The following is a 20,326-nucleotide window of genomic DNA, read 5'->3' as shown; positions in this document are numbered from 1 at the left end:
AGTCCTATGATAAATAAATCATTGTGCCATTATTTTATTAAAAAAGGATAGTTGTTATTAAAACAATATTGTTTGTCTAGATTACAAGATAGTTGAAATCTCGACAGTCGGTATACCGATCGACAAAAATCAATGTAAAGATACTTACTTCGGGGGCTTGAAAGGAATGGAAAATTTTCATTTTGCTCCATTACTTAACAACGTAAACATTGATAGGAAGAATATAATAATAGCATACTACATTTGGACTAGGTTCTAATGCCCCAAAATTTTAATTTTTGATTTCGTGTATATGTGGCCCACAAGTGTGTATTTGCTTCAGTGGTTAAGTGTTCTGGGTGTGTGTGTGAGGTCTCAAGTTCAAGCCTTACTTGGGAATATTTTGGTATTTTTATAAATAAAGCCTTAACCTTGTGCAAAGGGCTTAAGTTTAGTTTTTGGTAAGTTTATATTAGAATGGGTCTGCTGGTCTGTTGGTTAAGTGGAGTGTTGGAGTGTTGGACGTCCTGTGTTCAATTTTTTGTGATGGTGTGGAGACAATATTTTTGCTCCAATTTCGGCTAAGAGTTGTGTTGGGCAAAAGTCTGAGTAGTTGTGTTTTAGTGGGTTAATAGGGAGTGATTTTAGGAGATAATTTGGGAGAGGTTATTAGAAAATAATCTGATTTTATTTTTATTGCAAAAAATAATAATAATAATAATAAAGTTTCGGTTTTCTCTCCAATTCCCCAAACTTTTTCTGACATTTTCTTCTTCTTCTTTTTTCTCTCCTCTGCCGATTCTTTCCCCTAGTTGCTGCCAAAATTTCCATTATTTTTCCCTTTCCGTTTCTTTCTTTTTTTTCCCAATTGATTCGGTTGCTCACCGTTGGTTTCGTGCGTTTGGTAAGTAATGGTTTTGTCTATTGTTAATCGTTCTTGGTTAATCTCTAAAAGGGGGATTCCTTTTTGGTGTTTAGGAGTTAATCAAGGGGATGGTGGTTTTGAATCGACGCTGTGATTGTATGAAGTCATATTTGCTCAAGCGAGGTAAGGGTTTTGTTAGGTTTTTAGTCGAGTTCCTTCCGAAATTGGTTGATTAAAAACGAATTAATTGATTAATCTGGAGATATGTTGGTCGATTTTTATGTTCTGGAGGCTTAGGAGTGCTTATGCATCAAAAACGATACCAGGTGTGTACCCGAAATGCAGAAAATGGGATTCGGCGAAAAGCTGAAATTGCTTGCTGTCAAGAAATAAGAGAAAATGATGCGGAAAAAATTGTAGAGAAAGGAAATAAGGGTGTTATAACCTTGGAAATCAACATTTTGCACTAAAATAGTTTTGGACATCAACAATAGTCTGACTTTGAAAAATCATCAAAAATAGTAGAAATTGAGTTAAAGGTTGAATAAAATATGAAATTAAATTTTGTTGAGTTTAGTTTTTCATGGAAGAAACATTGTAAGAAATGGAGTTGAAAATTATGAGATATAATAAAGTTTGTGAGACAAGGCAGAATGATTTTGGGTTCCCCTGTTCTGACTTTGGAAAATCATCAAAAATTGTAAAAAAATTAATTAGGGGCTTAAATTTATATGTTTAAATCTTTAATTAGTCTATTTTGAAGAGAAACAAACGAAAACATCATCCAAATTCCGTACTACGAGATAAATAATTTTTAGTAAGGAAATGTTGAAGTTGCCAAATAGTAGAATAGGGATAAATTTGAAGATTTTACTGTACTTATTTGATAAACTATAAAATCTAAAAGTTTTATGGTAGAAAGGTATTAGAGTCTAATTTCAAACACATCAAGCAGATCTTAATTTGGAATTTTTTAGCTCAAGATATTATAATTTAGTGACAATGACTTAAGTAGACAGCTTTGAATGAACATATAAGTAAATAGTGAAAACATATATGAATATTTAGCTTGCATGGATTACATTAAAAATGGATCACACGGCCAAGGCTAATTTGGGCCGAGTGGGCCACACGGGTAGATCACATGGGTGTGTGAGCCTATTTTTATTGAAATGTTTCTAAGGTTGTACAGGTCAGTAAGTGCTACTTAGACCCCTAAATATGTGAAATTGACTAAATGATTTCTGTACTGAAAATGTTAATATCTGAACTGAATATATGTACTGAAATTTCATAATAGCATATCATCCATTGTATGTTGCATTGCATTGGGTTGGGGGTTGTTATTCGGAGGAAGTGTACTGAAAGACTTTAAGCCTAATTTACTGGCCGCTCAGCTGCAAACTACTGTTATGTGCCGCATTCGGTACTACTTGGAGTGTAGGGATGGGTGGTTGATTACATCCCTACATGGAGTGTAGGGTTGGATGGAGATGGTGTGTAGAGGCTGGTTGGGTAGGATTTTGCTACTGCATAACTGTTACAGCTACTGATACTGTGATGGGCTAAGGCCCTACTGCATTTTTGACACTGTACTGAGATGGGGTAAGGCCCAAACTATCACTGTACTGAAAACGACTTTGGCGTAAGACTATTCAACTGTGCACTGTGAATACTGATTGTTTGTTTGTTTCTGCAGAATTACACGCTAATTTTACGTAAACTCACCCTTTTTGTTTAATGTGCATAGGTAATCCCCAGACTTAGACGGATCGATGCGACAGAGGACTTAGCGGTGACCACAACAATTTTTGGACTTCATGGTTTTCAATTTACGATTTATAATTTGATTATTATTGAATATTTGGGTTGTAATTTAAGGACCCTCGGGGACTTTGGTTTTAAATTTGAGTTTTTATTTATTTATTTTACTTTATGGATTTATACTTGCTGGTCGTAGGAAATTCGATTTTCAAAAAGTTAAAGTATTTTCTAAACGCATGATCACTTAGACTGTTTTATTAAATCGTTTGCAACGAGGTATGTTTCAAAACAAATGTTTTAAATGAATAAAGACGACTTCCTAAGTTCTAAAAAAGGTTTACTAAAGATAATAACATGGAATGTTTTCATCGTAACAACGAGGTTTCAAAAACACTACCGTGTGACATTGCCAGATACGACCATAACGTCTAGGCCGGGTTTGGGGTGTTACACAGGTTTAGATTTTTTATATGTCCAAATACACTAAACAATTTTAATACAAAACGATTAAAGGTCAAGAAAGGAATGGTTTTGGATCCTCAATTGATCACATTTTGAGAAGAAGCTTGCAAAACTGCTACAGAAATTTGGCTGGATCTGCGCATCATTAACCAGCAAACAGATTTGTTATATATCTATTTGCTGGGATGAAAATTGAGATATTTAAATTTGAAGAGTGCATGAGACTTCAATGTGAGATTAAAGTTGGTGAAGAAGTGCAAATAAGACGGATACTAACAACAGGGAAGAAAATAGTATGCAAGAACTTTGAAATTTTTTCTATGCTCACACAAGATCTATGCCCACCAGCACGCTTAATCTCATTCAAGCTACTTGGTCCCGTCAATAACCAAGAACCGACCACTTATTTGGAAAACAGAATTCTTGAAGGCATTGTGAAGAAAAATTTCAAAGTCCTTGCATACTATTTTCTCACCAGTTGTTAGTATCCTCTTATTACCATTTTTCCATCAGCTTCAATCTCACAATTGAAGTCTCCTGCACTCTTGAACCTCGGATATCTCAATTACCATCCCTGCAAAATAGATAGAAAGATGAAATATGATGATTCAAAGCTTTTCTAATGGAGAATTCGATATTAATGAACATCACCACTAGATTAAATCCTAGAATAAAGGTTTAATGGCATGAACCATTTTTCATTGCCTTTCCCTCTCTTAATAAAAAAGATAAGGTTTTTCTCATCAAATAGAGATGCTGCTTAAACTTAATGTAGGTGATGGTCATGAAACCAACTAAAAAATTCGACTAAGGCAAGCGCACCTATCAAACAGAAGTATAGTTATGATGAGACCGGGAATATCGTATCCACGAGGACTAAAAGTACTAGAAATTACTATCTTTTTATTATTTAGCCTAAGAATTAAAGGATATTTTTAAACTAAAACTAAATATCTAATTAACTAAGATTATGACAGAGATTAAAGTTGGAAAATAATTTTTAGAAAACTGATGGAGAAGACAATACCCAAGGAAGAATCCACTAGACTTCACTTATTACTTTTGAATTAGACGATTTATTCACTTGACTTAATCCGTAGAAATCCCTAGTTTATGTTATTATCTCTCTCGAGACTAAAAACAATTGACTCTAGGTTGATTAATCAAAATCTCTTTCTAATTAAAACCCCTATTGCCATATTAACTCGATCTATGGATTCCCTTATTAGATTTGACTCTAATCCGGCAGATTTATGCCGTCCTATCTCTAGGACTGCATGCAACTCCGCTTAATTATGAATGATCTACTCTTAAACAGGGACTTTTGCTCCACTGAATAAGCACATCAAAACCTAAATTAATATCTTGAAATATTAAAACAAGGTTTAAAACTCAAAACTAAGAATAAGAATAAGTATTTTTCATATAATTTAAATAGTAATAAGATCTGTCTTAGGTTTCATCTCCCTTAGGTATTTAGGGAGTTTAGTTCATAATAATGGAAAACATCTCAAAATTGGGAAAACAACAAAACATAAAGAAACCCAAAGAACTTCTAATGAAATTGAATGGAGATCTTCAGTCTTGAAGTAGATCCTGCTTCCAAGCTGATTCCGATGGCTGTCCTTGAGTCTTTTCACCTTTCTATTCCGCATCCCCCATTGATCCTCTTCTAGGGTGTTTATATAGACTTTGGAATGCCCAAAATAGCCCAAAATTAGCTTTTTCGAATAGAATTAGACTTTGGCTCGATAGGGACACGACCATGTGCTATGCCCGTGTGAAGGTCCTCAAGCCTGTGCAATTCTAACTTGGTTTAATGTCGACACGGCCATGCCACACGGGCGTGTGGCCTACCTGTGTGTTACACACGGGTGTGTAGACTACCCGTATAGAAGTGCCTAGGCTGTTTGGAATACTGATATAAGCCCATTTTGTCCATTTTTGGCCCATTTCTTGCTCTTTTCACCTTTCTATGCTCTCCTAAGTATAAAACATGAATTTAAAGTATTAGGAGCATCAAATTTACTAAATATTATGATAAATTAACCAAAAATATGCCAAATATGGGATAAAAATATGTATATATTATGAATTATCAAATATCCCTGATGTGCTGTGAATCATGATAAGTTTTATAATTTATGAATGTCTGTTCTTGAAAACTAACTATTATCAAGACAAAGGCAAGCGTACCTTACCGAACAGTAGTATAGCTTATGGCAAGATCGGGATGTCGAACCCGAAGGAACTAAAAGTACTAGTATTAACTTTCTTTTTATTATCTAGCCTAAAAATGAAGGGGTTTGTTTTATCTAAAATAATTTCTAAACTAAGAATGCATAGAAAGTAAATTGGGGAAATAATTTTTGGGAAAACTGAATGATTTGGACAATACCTAAGGGAAAAATCCACCTAGACTTCACTTGTTATTGACTCTGAATCAGACGATTTATTCACTTGACTTGATCCGTAGAAATCCCTAAGTTATATTATTATCTCTCTCGAAACTAATAACATCTAACCCTAGGTTGATTAATTAAAATCTCTTTCTAATTAAAACCCCTAGTGTTGCATTAACTCGCTCTATGGATTCCCTTATTAGGTTTCACTGTAATCTAGCAAAATTATGTGACACTATCTCCAAGCTTGCAATCAACTCCGCTTAATTATGTTAGATCTACTCTTAGACAGGGACTTTTGCTTCTCTGAATAAGCACATCAATACTTGAATCAATATCCTGGAATATTAAAGAAAAAATTAAGAACTCATAATTAAGAACAAGTCAAATATTTATCATATAATTCAGATAATAATAACAAGATCTGTCTTAAGTTTCATTTCTCTTAGGTATTTAGGAGGTTTAGTTCATATTTATGAAAAAAAACATCTCAAAAGAATAATGATAACAAAACATAAATAAAACCCAAGAACACTTGAAGGGCATTGAAGGGAGATCTTAAGTCTTGAAGGTGAATCCGGCTTCTGAGATGGATCAATCGGTGTTCTTCGAGTAATTCCTTGCCTCCTACTCCGCGTGTGTCTTTTTGGTACCTCCTGAGTGATATGTGATATTTGTGATAGGTTTTAAATATTTATAATGAATCGTTCTTGAAACTAACTATTATCACGATGAAGCCAAGTGTACCTATCGAACAGTAGTATATCTTTAGCAAGAACGAATTATCGAACCCAAAGGAACTAAAAGTATTTGTTTTTATTATCTAGCCTAAAAAAATAAAAGGGTTTTATTTATCTAACTAATTAACTAAACTAAGAAATCACAGAAAAGAAATTTAGGGAGAATACTTTTTGGAAAACTCGATTGATTAAGACAATACCTAAGGAAAAATCCACCTAGACTTCACTTGTTATTTGACTCTGAATCGGGCGATTTATTCATTCAACTTGTTCCGTAGAGATCCCTAAGTTATATTATTATCTCTCTCGAGACTAACAACGTCTAACCCTAGTTTGAATAATTGAAATCTCTTTCTAATTAACGCCCTAGGGTTGCATTAACTCGATCTATAGATCCCCTTATTAGGTTTCACCCTAATCCGGCAAAATCTTGTCACCCTATCTCTAGGCGCGCAACCAACTCCGCTTAATTATTACAAATTTACTCTTAGACAGCGTCTATTCCTCCTCTGAATAAGAGCTTAACTTGAATCAATATCCTAGAATATCAAAACAAGAATTAAGAACACATAATTAAGAACAAGTCAAATATTTATCGTATAATTTAGATAATAATAACAAGATCCATCTTGGGTTTCATCCCCTTTAGGTATTTAGGGGTTTTAGTTCATAACTAAAAAGGTAAACATCTCAGAAGAATAATGAATACAAAACATAAAGAAAAACCCAAAACTTCTGAAGGGTAATTGAGGGGAGATCTTCAGTCTTGATGATGAATCCGACTTCTGAGATGGATCAATTGGCTTTCCTGGAGTAGTTCCCTGTTTCCTTCTCTGTCCCCCCTTTTTCTACTCATCTAAGGTGTATTTATAGGCTTTAGAATGCCTAAGAACCCTTAAAATTGCCCTTTTTCCGAATTGGACTCAATTTGGGCTCGACAGGGACACGCCCGTATGACATGCCCGTGTGCGATTACTTCAGGCTATGGTCAAGCCTATTACATAGGCACAGGCGTGTGGTCCACCAGTGTGAGTCGTGATTCGATGCCAAATTGACACGACCGTGTGGTCTACCCGTGTGAGGAGGTCCAGGCCGTGTTGATTTCGTACGTTGGCCCATTTTCTCTGTTTTTGGCCTGTTTCTCGTTCCTTTCACTCTCCTATGCTCACCTAAGTATAAAATATGAAATTAAGGCATTAAGAGCATGAATTCACCAATTTTAAGGAAAAATCATCCATAAAATGTACTAAATATTATGATAAATTATACGATAAATATTTGACTTGTTCTTAATTATGTGTTCTTAATTCTTGTTTTGATATTCTAGGATATTGATTCAAGTTAAGCTCTTATTCAGAGGAGGAATAGACGCTGTCTAAGAGTAAATTTGTAATAATTAAGCGGAGTTGGTTGCGCGCCTAGAGATAGGGTGACAAGATTTTGCCGGATTAGGGTGAAACCTAATAAGGGGATCTATAGATCGAGTTAATGCAACCCTAGGGCGTTAATTAGAAAGAGATTTCAATTATTCAAACTAGGGTTAGACGTTGTTAGTCTCGAGAGAGATAATAATATAACTTAGGGATGGAAATATGTATAAATTATGGTTGATCAAATACCCAAATTATGGTTTATCAAATATGTATAAATTATGGTTGATCAAATACCCAAATTATGGTTTATCAAATACCCCCACACTTAAGCATTTGCTTGTCCTCAAGCAAAATCCTCAACTCATAATCAAAATAAATTCTTCTCAACTTATAATTTCTATCGATAATATCTCAAAATAATCTATAGGTAATCATACATTGAAAATTCAACTGAAAGAACATCAAAGTTTCAAACATTCCAAGTTGAGTATTTTATCATGAAAACATATGTGTCTCCCCTCGTCTAAGTAATTACCTTTGATTCAAAATATCACAGAGTTTCACATCCTCACTAAAGATTCACTCAAATCACTCGAGGTGTTTAAGGACAATAAATGAAGCACTGAATAGTCAATAATGAAGAGTCATTACCATAGGCTTGCATGAAAATCAAATCTCCACCACTATAAATTGAGATGAAACATCAATCAAAAGGTCTTTAGAGGGTTGTAACGTGGCTTTGGTTAGAGGTTGTGGTCACAAACTGAAAGAAAGGGTTAGAATCGAGATTAAATTGAAAAATTTCCTAACTAAAAAAATGACTAGTCATCAATTGCGTACAACAGAGCTTTTGCTCAGAATATGGAATTTAACTTCTTTAGCTCAGAAGATCACTACTACTAATATGTATATATGTATTTTTTTTCAGAACAAGTCAAATTACAAAATAGAATAAAACATAGCTAAGCAACTATTCCAACTCAAATCTCGACAAAAATAGGGATAAATTAATTTAGGGGATTTCAACAATAATGAGTTATGGATTAATATTGAGGGTAAATTAATGAATGTGTTGTTAGGCTCAAGGGGGTTCAATAAGGGTTAATTGTGAAGGTAGGCTTTTATGGAGTGAGTGGGTTAAACCTAAGTACTTTTATCATTTTGACATATCAAATCAAATGATGTGGTCTTGACATGCATAATCAAGCAAGTTCTAGAATAACAATTCAATACTGACGCACTCATAGCAATAATAAAAGTGAGCATGAAAGAATTAACATGATGGAGAGTTTGCGTTGACTACAAGAAACTGAATGATGCCACAAGAAAATATCACTTCCCCTTACCATTCATTGACCAAATGTTGGAAAGATTATCTGGGCACATGTACTACTGCTTTTTAGACGGACTCTCTGGCTACTTCCAAATCCCAATAGCTCTTGAAGATCACGAAAAGATGACATTCACATGCCCATATAGTACATTCGCTTATCGTAGAATGCCTTTTGGATTATGTAATGCTCCTGCCACTTTTCAGCACGTATGATGGCCATCTTTGACGAACTCGTGGAAGATATCATGGAAGTATTTATGGATGATTTCTCAGTATTTGGTAACTCTTTCCATCTCTGCCTTAAAAATTTAAAACGAGTTTTAATAAGATGTGAGGAAACAAGCCTTGTGCTTAACTGGGAGAAATGTCACTTCTTGGTTCAAGAAGGTATTGTATTAGGGCATAAAATTTCTAGTAAAAAGATTGAAGTGGACAAATCTAAAATAGAAACAATCAAAAAATTACTCCCTCCTAGTTCGGTTAAGGCTATTAGAATTTTTTAGGACATGTTGGTTTTTATAGAAGATTTATTAAGGATTTTCCTAAAATAGCTAAGCCTTTGACTAAATTGCTAGAAAAAAATATACCTTTTAATTTCAATCAGGAGTGTTTAAAAGCATTTAATACTTTAAAGGATAAATTAATTAATGCTCCAATCATAATTGCACCTAATTGGAACTTACCATTTGAATTAATGTGTGATGCAAGTAATTTTGCAGTAGGTGAAGTATTGGGACAGCGAAGAGACAAGCATTTTCAACCTATCTATTATGCTAGCAAAACTTTGACAGCTGCACAAGAGAATTATACTACTACGAAAAAAGAATTGCTAGCTGTGGTTTTTGCATTTGATAAATTTCGATCATATCTCATATTGTCTAAAGTTGTTGTTTACACTGACCATTCCACCCTTCGCTACCTTTTAACTAAAACTGATGCAAAACCTCGACTCATTCGATGGATTCTCCTATTGCAGGAATTTGACTTGAAAATTCAGGATAAGAAAGGAGCTAAAAATCTCAGGCTGATCATCTGTCCAGGCTTGAGAACTCCACTATCAAATAACTAGATGAAGTTGAAATAAATGATTCGTTTCCTGAAGAATAATTTTTCGCTATATCTGACTCCGAGGTACCTTGGTTTGCAGACATCACGAATATTTTAGCCGCTAACATTATCCTAAAAGGGTTAACACACCAGCAAAAGAAGCGATTCTTTAATGATGTGAAAAACTACTTTTGGGACGACCCCTTTCTTTTTTGCAGATGTGCAGATCAAGTCATTAGAAGATACGTTACAAGATCATCAAAAGTATTAGAACATTGCCACTCAGGGCCAACTGGAGGACACTATAGTGGAACTAAGACCGCACATAAAATACTTGAATCAGGTTTTTATTGGCCTTCGTTATTCAAAGACGCTAACAGATACGTTATTTCATGTGACAAATGCCAACGGACAGGTAACATATCTAAATGTGATGAAATGCCTCAAAACTATATGCTTTCATGTGAAATATTTGACATTTGGGGTATCGATTTCATAGGCCCGTTCCCCAGTTCATTTGGGAATAAATACATCTTAGTAGCAGTTGATTATATGTCCAAATGGGTGGAAGCCCAAGCTCTACCTACTAATGATGGTAGAGTGGTAGTACGTTTCCTTAAGAAACTCTTCTCGAGATTCAAAACACCTAGAGCAATTATCAGTGACAGGGGCACTCATTTTTGTAATACCCAATTTGAAAAAAAAATCTTAAGAAATACGGAGTTCATCATAGAACAGCCACCCCATACCATCCTCAAACTAATAGACAAGTTGAAATGGCAAACCGAGAAATCAAATGGATCCTTGAAAAAATAGTAGAATCAAACAGAAAAGATTGGGCAATGGAAGTAGATGATGCCTTATGGGCTTACAGAACTGCTTTTAAGACCCCCATAGGGACATCACCTTACAGACTTGTTTATGGAAAAAGTTGTCATCTACCATTCGAACTAGAGCATAAAGCTTTTTGGGCTATTAAATTTCTAAACCTTGATCCCGAATTTGCAGGAAAAAATAGGTTATGCAGCTGAACGAGCTTGATGAGTGGCGAGCCAATGCATACGAAAACTCACGCCTATACAAGGAAGCAACAAAGCGGCGCCATGACACTCGTTTAAAGCAACGAAAACAATTTGATGTTGGAGATCTTGTCCTACTATACAACTCAAGACTCAAATTGTTTCTTGGGAAACTTAAATTACGATGGTCAGGACCTTTCGTAATTCAATCTGTTCTTCTATATGGCACAATAGAGGTAAGTCACCCATCACACGGTACTTTCAAAGTAAATGGACATCGCCTCAAACTTTATAATGGTGAGAATTTTAAAGATGATAGAGAGGAGCTACGACTCCACAAACTACCCTGAATAAACCAATCAGGTAACAGTCGAGCTTAGACTATAAACAAGCACTTCTCGGGAGGCAACCCGAGTACTAACGGTTTTAAATTATTTAAATTTCACTTTTTAAACATCTAGGTCACTAACAAAGTCTTTGAGCACAGGTTCCCAACTCCACACGGCCGAGCACACGGCCGTGCTTCAGGCCATGTGACAACCACGAACGGAAACACGGCCGTGCGATACGACCGTGCAAAAATAGGGTAAAAGTTATCTTTCCTAACACAGGATGCGATAAGTGGCCACGGGCGTGTGACCTGGCCGTGGTCAAATCTGCAAAATGAACACGGGCGTGCGACAAGCCCTTGTTTAGCACCCGTGGATGACACTTTCAAAATAACACAGGCGTGCGCAGAGCTACATGACCGTGGGAGAAGTAAACCACATCACACACAGTCATGTAACATGATCATGTAGCCACACGGCCTAGACACACAAGCGTGCCCGAAGGCCGTGTGACAACATCTCACTTCGCGACAAACACGGGCGGGACACGATCTACACGGGCGTGTGAACAAGCCATGCCACTTGAAAAATTAGATTATCTATCTTTTTTTTATTAATTTTTGAAGATTCTTTTGTTTTTAAACACAACTTATCTTTATGATTACTATCAAATTATTCCCACAATTCTCCTTTTGTCCTCCAGAATCATGTTTGTCCTCCATCTTTATTTTCAACAACTCGCTCTCTCTAATCCAGGAATTTCATCCATTTTTAACTCAGGAAGTTTCACTTTTCTCCCTATCTTATGAACTTACACTTTCATTTGTCAATATATCTATCTTTGTACATTGAGGGCAATGTACATCTTAAGTGTGGGGGGTATTCATTTCATTATCAGAAAAATCCCTGAATGACTGCCTTGTTCTCTTGAAAAGCTCTCATATCATATTTAGGATAAATTTTGATTGATTTATGATTTTAATTGATATATCTTGAATTAAAACATAGTCATTTATGCATTGATTGTTTAAAGTTTAAGACATTAGAGAATCAAGCATGCTAAGTTGATTTTTAAGAATTTAAAATTTTATGTTGTTTCGCCAAAGTTTAAGTATTACTTTGAGTTGGAATTCACAAGTTTTAAACATCAAAAAGCCATAATTATTGTGAGATTTTTGAGCCTTTTGAGCATCTATTAATTCTTTCATGCTCACTTTTATTATTGCTTTGAGTGCGTCAGTATTGAACTATTATTCTAGAACTAGTATGATTATGCATGTCAAGACCACACCATTTGATTTGATATGTCAAAATGATTAAGGCACTTAGGATTAACCCACTCATGCCATGAAAAGCCTGCTTCCATGATTAACCCCTAGTGAACCCCCTTGAGCCTAATAAGCCATTTCTTGTATTACCCTTAATATTAACCCTTAACCCATTATTGTTAAAATCCCCTAAATTAAATTTGCTCCCTCTTTTTGTCTAAATTTGAATTGAAATAGTTGCTCAGCTATGACTTGTTCTTAAAAAAAATGTGTATACACATTAGTAGAATCTTTTGTTTTTGAGCTTAAGTATTTAAATTCCATACTCTGAGAAGAAGCTCTGTTGTACGCAAGTGATGATTAAATCTTTTTTCTAGTTAAGTGATTTTCCAATTCAATCTCAATTCTAACCATTTCAGCTTGTGACCACATCCCCTAACCAAAGCCACGTTACAACCCTCTAAAAACCTTTTGATTGATGTATCATCTTAATTTATAGTGGTGGAGATGTGATTTTCATGCAAGCCTATGGTAATAACTTTTCATATTGACTGATGAGTGCTACTTTCATTGTCCTTAAACACTTTGAGTGACTTGAGTGAATCTTTAGTGAGGATGTTAAACTCCGTGAGATTTCGAATTGAGGTGGCCACTTAAATAAGGGGAGATGCCTAAGTTTTGCATGATTAAATACTCAACTTAGAATGTTTGAAGCTCTAATGTTCTTTTAGTTGAATTCTCAATGTACGAATACTCATGAATTAGTTTGAGATATTCTCAATAGAGATTATAAGTTGAGGACAAGCAAATGCTTAAGTGTGGGGGTATTTGATAAACCGTAATTTATACAATTTTTTACCCCATGCTTAACACATTTTATGGATATTTTTTTCTTAGAATTGGTGAATTTGATGCTCCTAATGCCTTAATTTCATGTTTTATACTTAGGAGAGCATAGGAGAGTGAAAGGAACGAGGAACGGGCCAAAAACGGAGAAAATGGGCCAACGTACAAATCAACACGGCCTAGACTTCCTCACACGGGCAGACCACACGGCCGTGTTAATTTGGTAGAATCGAAGCACGACTCACACAGGTAGAACACACGCCCGTGCCATTCTAACAGGTTCGAGCACGGCCTGAAGTAATCGCACACGGGCATGTCACACAGGCGTGTCCCTACTGAGCCCAAGTTAAGTCCAATTCGGAAAAGGCTAATTTTGAGGGTTCTTAGGCATTCCAAAGCCTATAAATACACCCTAGAGGAGGAAGAAAGGGACACACAGAGAGAAAGAGGTAGGAAACTGCTCAAAGGAAGCCGATTGATCCATCTCAGAAGCCGGATTCACCATCCAGACTGAAGATCTCTCCTCAATTTCCTTTCAGAAGTTTTGGGTTTTCTTTATGTTTTGTATTCATTATTCTTCTGAGATGTTTTCCTTTTTTAGTTATGAATTAAATCCCCTAAATACCTAAAGGGAATGAAACCTAAAACGAATCTTGTTATTATTTTTTGAATTCTATGATAAATATTTGGCTTGTTCTTAATTATGTGTTCTTAATTCTTGTTTTGATATTCTAGGATATTAATTCAAGTTAAGTTTTTATTCAGAGGAGGAATAGACCTTATCTAAGAGTACAATTGTCATAATTAAGCGGAGTTGATTGTGCGCCTAGAGATAGGGTGGCAAGGTTTTGCCGGATTAGGATGAAACCTAATAAGGGGATCCATAGATCGAGTTAATGCAACCTTAGGGTGTTAATTAGAGAAAAGTCTCAATTATTCAATCTAAGGATTAGACATTATTAGTCTTGAATAGGGATAATAACATAACTTAGGGATCTCTACGAAACAAGTTAAATGAATAAATCGTCCGATTCAGAGTCAGAATAACAAGTGAAGTCTAGGTGGATTTTTCCTTAGGTATTGTCTTAATTCAATCGTTTTCCAAAAGTAATCCCTCAGTTCTATTTTCTATGAATTCTTAGTTTAGTTAATTTGTTAGTTAAAACAAACCTCCTTATTCTTAGGCTAGATAATAAAAAGACAGTCATTACTAGTACTTTTAGTTCCTTTCGGTTCGACAATCTGGTTTTGCTAAAACTATACTACTGTTCGATTGGTACACTTGCTTACATCGTGATAATAGTTAGTTTCAAGAACGATTCATTATAAATATTTAAAACCTGTCACGAAAATCATGATCAGGGTTATTTTGAGATCTAGAGTTATTGTTACCCATATATTGGACTTGTTCATCCTCGATGCTGGGGTTGAAGGGTTGATATTTTGTGCATGCTCCTCCATTCGAATCGCACCTCATTATTGGATGTACCTGAGTAGAACCACACAAATCGTCAATCTTTTTATTTAAGAGTTCTACTTGGTTAGATAGCATAGTAATCGCGTCAAGGTTGAAAACACTGGCTGCTTTTGTCATGATAAACCGTAATTTATACATATTTCTAGCCCATGCTTAGCACATTTTATGGATGATTTTTCCTTAAAATTGGTGAATTCGATGCTCCTAATGCCTTAATTTCATGTTTTATACTTAGGTGAGCATAGGAGAGTGAAAGGAACGAGAAACGGGCCAAAAATGGAGAAAATGGGCCAACGTAAGAAATCAACACGGCCTGGACCTCCTCACACGGGCAGACCACACGGCCGTGTCAATTTGGTAGAATCGAAGCACGACTCACACGGGTGGACCACATGCCCGTGCCTATTTAACAGGCTTGACCACGGCCTGAAGTAATCACACACAAGTGTGTCACACAGGTGGTCCCTGTTGAGCCCAAATGAGTCCAATTCGGAAAAGGCCAATTTTGAGGGTTCTTAGGCATTCTAAAGCCTACAAATACACCTTAGAAGAGGAGGAAAGGGGCCACACAGAGAAGGAAGGAGTGAACTGCTTAAGGAAAGCCGATTAATCCATCTTAGAAGTCGGATTCATCATCAAGACTGAAGATCTCCCCTCAATTTTCCTTCAGGACTTTTGGGTTTTTCTTTATGTTTTGTATTCATTATTCTTCTGAGATGTTTACCTTTTTAGTTATGAACTAAAACCCCTAAATACCTAAGGGTAATGAAACCTAAGACAGATCTTGTTATTTTGTATGTAAATATTTGACTTGTTCTTAATTATGTGTTCTTAATTCTTGTCTTGATATTCCAGGATATTGATTCAAGTTAAGCTCTTATTCAGAGGAGAAATAGACCCTGTCTAAGAGTACATTTTTCATAATTAAGCGGAGTTGATTGCGCGCCTAGAGATAGGGTGACAAGATTTTACTGAATTAGGGTGAAACCTAATAAGAGGATCCATAGATCGAGTTAATGCAACCCTAGGGAGTTAATTAGAAAGAGATTTCAATTATTCAACCTAGGGTTAGACGTTGTTAGTCTCGAGAGGAATAATAATATAACTTAGGGATTTCTATGGATCAAGTAAAATAAATAAATCATTCGATTCAGAGTCAAATAACAAGTGAAGTCTAGGTGGATTTTTCCTTAGGTATTGTCTTAATTCAATCATTTTTCCAAAAGTAATTCCCTAATTCTATTTTCTGTGATTTCTTAGTTTAGTTAATCAGTTAGATAAACAAAACCCTTTTATTTTTTAGGCTAGATAATAAAAACAATAGTTAATACTAGTACTTTTAGTTCTTTTGGGTTCGATAATCCGGTCTTGCTAAAGCTATACTACTGTTCTATAGGTACACTTGCCTTCATCGTGATAATAGTTAGTTTCAAGAATGATTCATTATAAATATTTAAAACCTGTCATGAATATCACGTATCACGTCGGCTTTGTTCTCATAACTTGCCACTGATAGTTATTTAGTGACATCTCCTCAATAAATTCATAGGCATCTTCAGGTGTTTTATTATTGATGGTTCCACCAGCAGCTGCGTCAACCATTTGTCGAGTCAAAGGATTCAGGCCATTATGAAAAGTTTGAACCTGTAGCCAGGGTGGTAACCCATGCTGAGGGCATCTTTGCAAATGGTCCTTATATCTCTCCCATGCATCGTAGAGTGTCTTTAAATCCATCTGCACAAAAGAAGAGATATCATTACGTAATTTAGCCGTTTTAGCCAGCGAAAAATATTTTAATAAAAACTTTTCGGTCATTTGTTCCCAAGTAGTAATTCACCCTCATGGTAATGAGTTCAACCACTGTTTAGCTTTATTCCTTAACGAAAAGGGAAACAACCGAAGACGTATGACATCACCAGAAACGCCATTGATTTTAAATGTATCGCATAGTTCCAAAAAGTTTGCCAAGTGAACATTGGGATCTTCGTCCTGCAAACCATCAAACTGAACAAATTATTGTATCATTTGAATTGTGTTAAGTTTCAGTTCAAAAGTATTTGCAGCTACAGCAGGTCTAACTATGCTCGATTCAGTTCCTGTTAAAGAAGGTTTAGCATAATCATACATAGTGCGCGGAGCAGGATTTTGATTAACAGCAATCGCAGGAGGTAGCGAATTTTCTTGGTTTTCAGCCATCTCCTTAGTGGTGGTTGAAGTATCTTCCTCTTACTCTTTCTCTGTGTATCTTAAGCTTCATCTTATTTCTCTTTGGTTTCTGCGAACTGTGCGATCAATCTCACTGTCAAAAAGTAATGGTCTTGACGGGTTTCTTCTAGTGATAAACTATAAAAACCTGCTAGAAAAAAGGGAAAAGGAAGAATTAGTAATAAAAATTCGAGTAAAATTTAAATTGCATAAAAAGTAAATGGCTAAAGTAATAAAAATAGAGTGTTCCTAATATCTTAGTTCCTCGGCAACGACGTTAAAAAATTGATACGTGATATTCGTGACAGGTTTTAAATATTTATCATGAATCATTCTTGAAACTAACTATTATCATGATGAAGGCAAGTGTACCTATCGAACATGTAATATCCCAAATTAGGGCCTAATCGGAATAGTGGTTTTGTGACCACAAATCTGAGATAGAAATAATTATTTTATGATTATTTTGAGGTCTATTATATGATTGCATGATTGTGTGAAAATTTCGTGAAGAAATTCTATGCATAAAGTGCTTAATTTGAAGTTAGGGACTAAATTGAATAAGTTGCAAAACTTGCATTCTACAAGTTTCTAGAATGAAATTGCTTTGAAATATTAATGAGGAGGTATTAAATAGAAATTTGACCAATTTCAAAGTTTATGGACAAATATTGGACATGAATGGAATTTTTGGAAAGTTTAGTAGTAAGGGCATTTTGGTCATTTAGGGGTAAAATGAATTAAAATACAAAATTAAAAGCCAATTTTGCTCATCTTCTTCACCATGGACGTGTATTCCAATGGAGACTCCATGGCTAGGGTTTCCAAGCTTCCAAGCTCGATTGTAAGTCCGTTCTAGCCTCGTTTTTAATGATTTTTACGTTTTTGGAGTCCAGTAACTTGATTTAGCTTATGCTAGCAATAATTCAACCTAGGGTTCATATTTGGAAAAATACCCATAGGTGAAATTTGTGTATTTTGGTGTTTTATGATAGAATATGAGGTTTTAAATTATGTTAGACAACTTGTGCTACTCGGTTTTAAGTGAAAACGAGCAAAAGGGCTTAATCGATAAAATACCTAATAGTCATAAGTACATGTTAGAGTGAGAATTTGATGTTGCCATAGAAGGGAAAAATGATCAGCATGTCATAAAACATAAGAAAATAGGATGAAGTTTAATTTCCGAACCTTGGGACAAAAGTGCAAATATGCAAAAGTTTAGGGGTCAAAATGAAAATTTTTAAGAATATGATTTTTGGACCCGTATGAATAGTGTGACTAATTATTAGGCTAAATGTAATATTATAGATGAAGGAAATCGAGATTCGGGCTTAAATCGGGAAAATACAAGGTTATGGACTAAAATGGTAAATTGTTGTTTCTGGATCAAGGTAAGTTCGTATGATAATAATAATGCAATGTTATGTTTGAATTATATTTCTTACTATTATTGCATATATTGTATGATATAATATATTGGAAAAGTTGATGGAATGGTACTTATGATGTGGAAATATGACATGAAAGAATGTTACATGAAATGCAAGAAAATGAAGATACATGACAAGTGATATATGAAATATGTGATATTTGTTATGTAAATTCTTAAAAGCTGATTTGATATTTGAGTTGTGTCTTATTATACTATGAATGGACAATCGGTACTATGGATAGTGAGATCGACACTTCGAGTAAATTCGTACATAAATAATCTATCGATTCTTTTTATGTTATTATATTTTGATATCATATGAAATGTGGCTACCTATCAAATGGTTATTTGATGTAAATTATGAATTTAAATTGATTACGGACAATTTAGTAAAATGTTGAAAAGTGAGGAATTTCCCGGTTGAACCTTCGAAATAGAAACGATACAAATGAACTATTGTGAGGTCACGTGTCTAGTACTAAGTGCAGGCTACTACGTGTACCGGATAATTGGTCGCATGTGTAGCACTAAGTGCAGGCTACTATGCGTACCCGAAAAATGTGATCACGTGTGTAGTACTAAGTGCAGGCTACTACGTGTACCAGATTATTGGTCGCATGTGTAGTACTAAGTGCAGGCTACTATGCGTACCAGATAGCTTCGGCTAGAAGTGTGGAAATGGGAAAATGTGCAGGCAATTGTGTATATGTTATTATTCCGATGAGTTCAATGGGAAATCGATTAAATGAAAATACATTTGAAAGTGATTATGTGATGAACAAGTGCAAGTATATGTTTATTTGAATTTATGAGCAATATGCTCGATATTTGAGCAAACCTCGGTAAAATGGAATGGATTAAGTGAATTGTGTAAAAGTGAACTTTAGTAGTAAAACAGTGTTGAACAGCAGCAGTGCATGACTTTGAAAATTCACTAAAAATTGTGTAGCAGCAGTGCATGACTTTGAAAATTCACCAAAAATTGTGTAAGTTGAATTAAATTTAAAAAAAATTATGGAAATAAATCTTAATGAGACTATTTTCACATGAATGAAACAGGGGAAGCAAAAGAATTCTATATTGTGTGATATTTTAATTCTTGTGAAACAGGGTCTGAATGAATTCGAGATCCCCTGTTCTGACTTTAGAAATTCACCATAAATCGTACAAAAGTATTGAGAGTCATACCTTACATTCATGGATTCCTTATTGAATCTAATTTTAAGGGAAACAAACAGCATGGTCGTTGGAATTCTGTACAGGTAGAAATTTGTTTCGTAGTGCACAGGGGTCAGAGTAGTCATACCCTGAAACAAGGGAGACTTTAACTAATAAAATTTACTGAATGGCCCGACCAAAAATTCTAGAAAAAATTTAGTAAGTATACATATGAGTCTAGTTTCATAGAAAATTTACGGAATTGGATTTTGAGTTTTGTAACTTGAGATTTGATTTTTTTTAACACCAGGACTCCAAAAAACAGCCTGTCCTGAATATGTGTAATTGTACAATTATAGTGTTTTATCTTGAAAAGCATGGTAGTAATTGCTTATTATTTTCATATGAACTTACTAAGCGTAAAGCTTACCCATCCTCTCCATTTCTTTAGTATTGGCAGGTCGGCTCGGGGTTGGAGATCGTCTGAGGCAAAATCACACTATCAAACTATCATTTTTGGGAAAACTAATTCAAATATTAAAAATATCAAGTGAGTGGCATGTATAGGAAGTTGGTTTGTGATATGTATTTTTATTATGATTTTGACCATACGTATCAGTCTAC

At 35.0% G+C, this 20,326-nt stretch overlaps 1 non-coding gene across 1 annotated transcript; it reads left to right on the top strand.

Annotated features, from left to right (window-relative positions):
- The first annotated feature begins 16,564 nt into the window (after positions 1-16,564).
- On the top strand, positions 16,565-16,671 carry LOC121213449 (small nucleolar RNA R71). Its single transcript, XR_005908830.1, has one exon. It is a non-coding gene; the product is annotated as a small nucleolar RNA R71 (small nucleolar RNA).
- The last annotated feature ends 3,655 nt before the right edge of the window (positions 16,672-20,326 follow it).

This window comes from Gossypium hirsutum, chromosome A13 (assembly GCF_007990345.1).
Source record: "Gossypium hirsutum isolate 1008001.06 chromosome A13, Gossypium_hirsutum_v2.1, whole genome shotgun sequence".
NCBI lineage: Eukaryota > Viridiplantae > Streptophyta > Magnoliopsida > Malvales > Malvaceae > Gossypium > Gossypium hirsutum.
The sequence above is the reverse complement of the archived record's forward strand: the minus strand, read 5'-3'. Positions and strand labels throughout refer to the sequence as shown.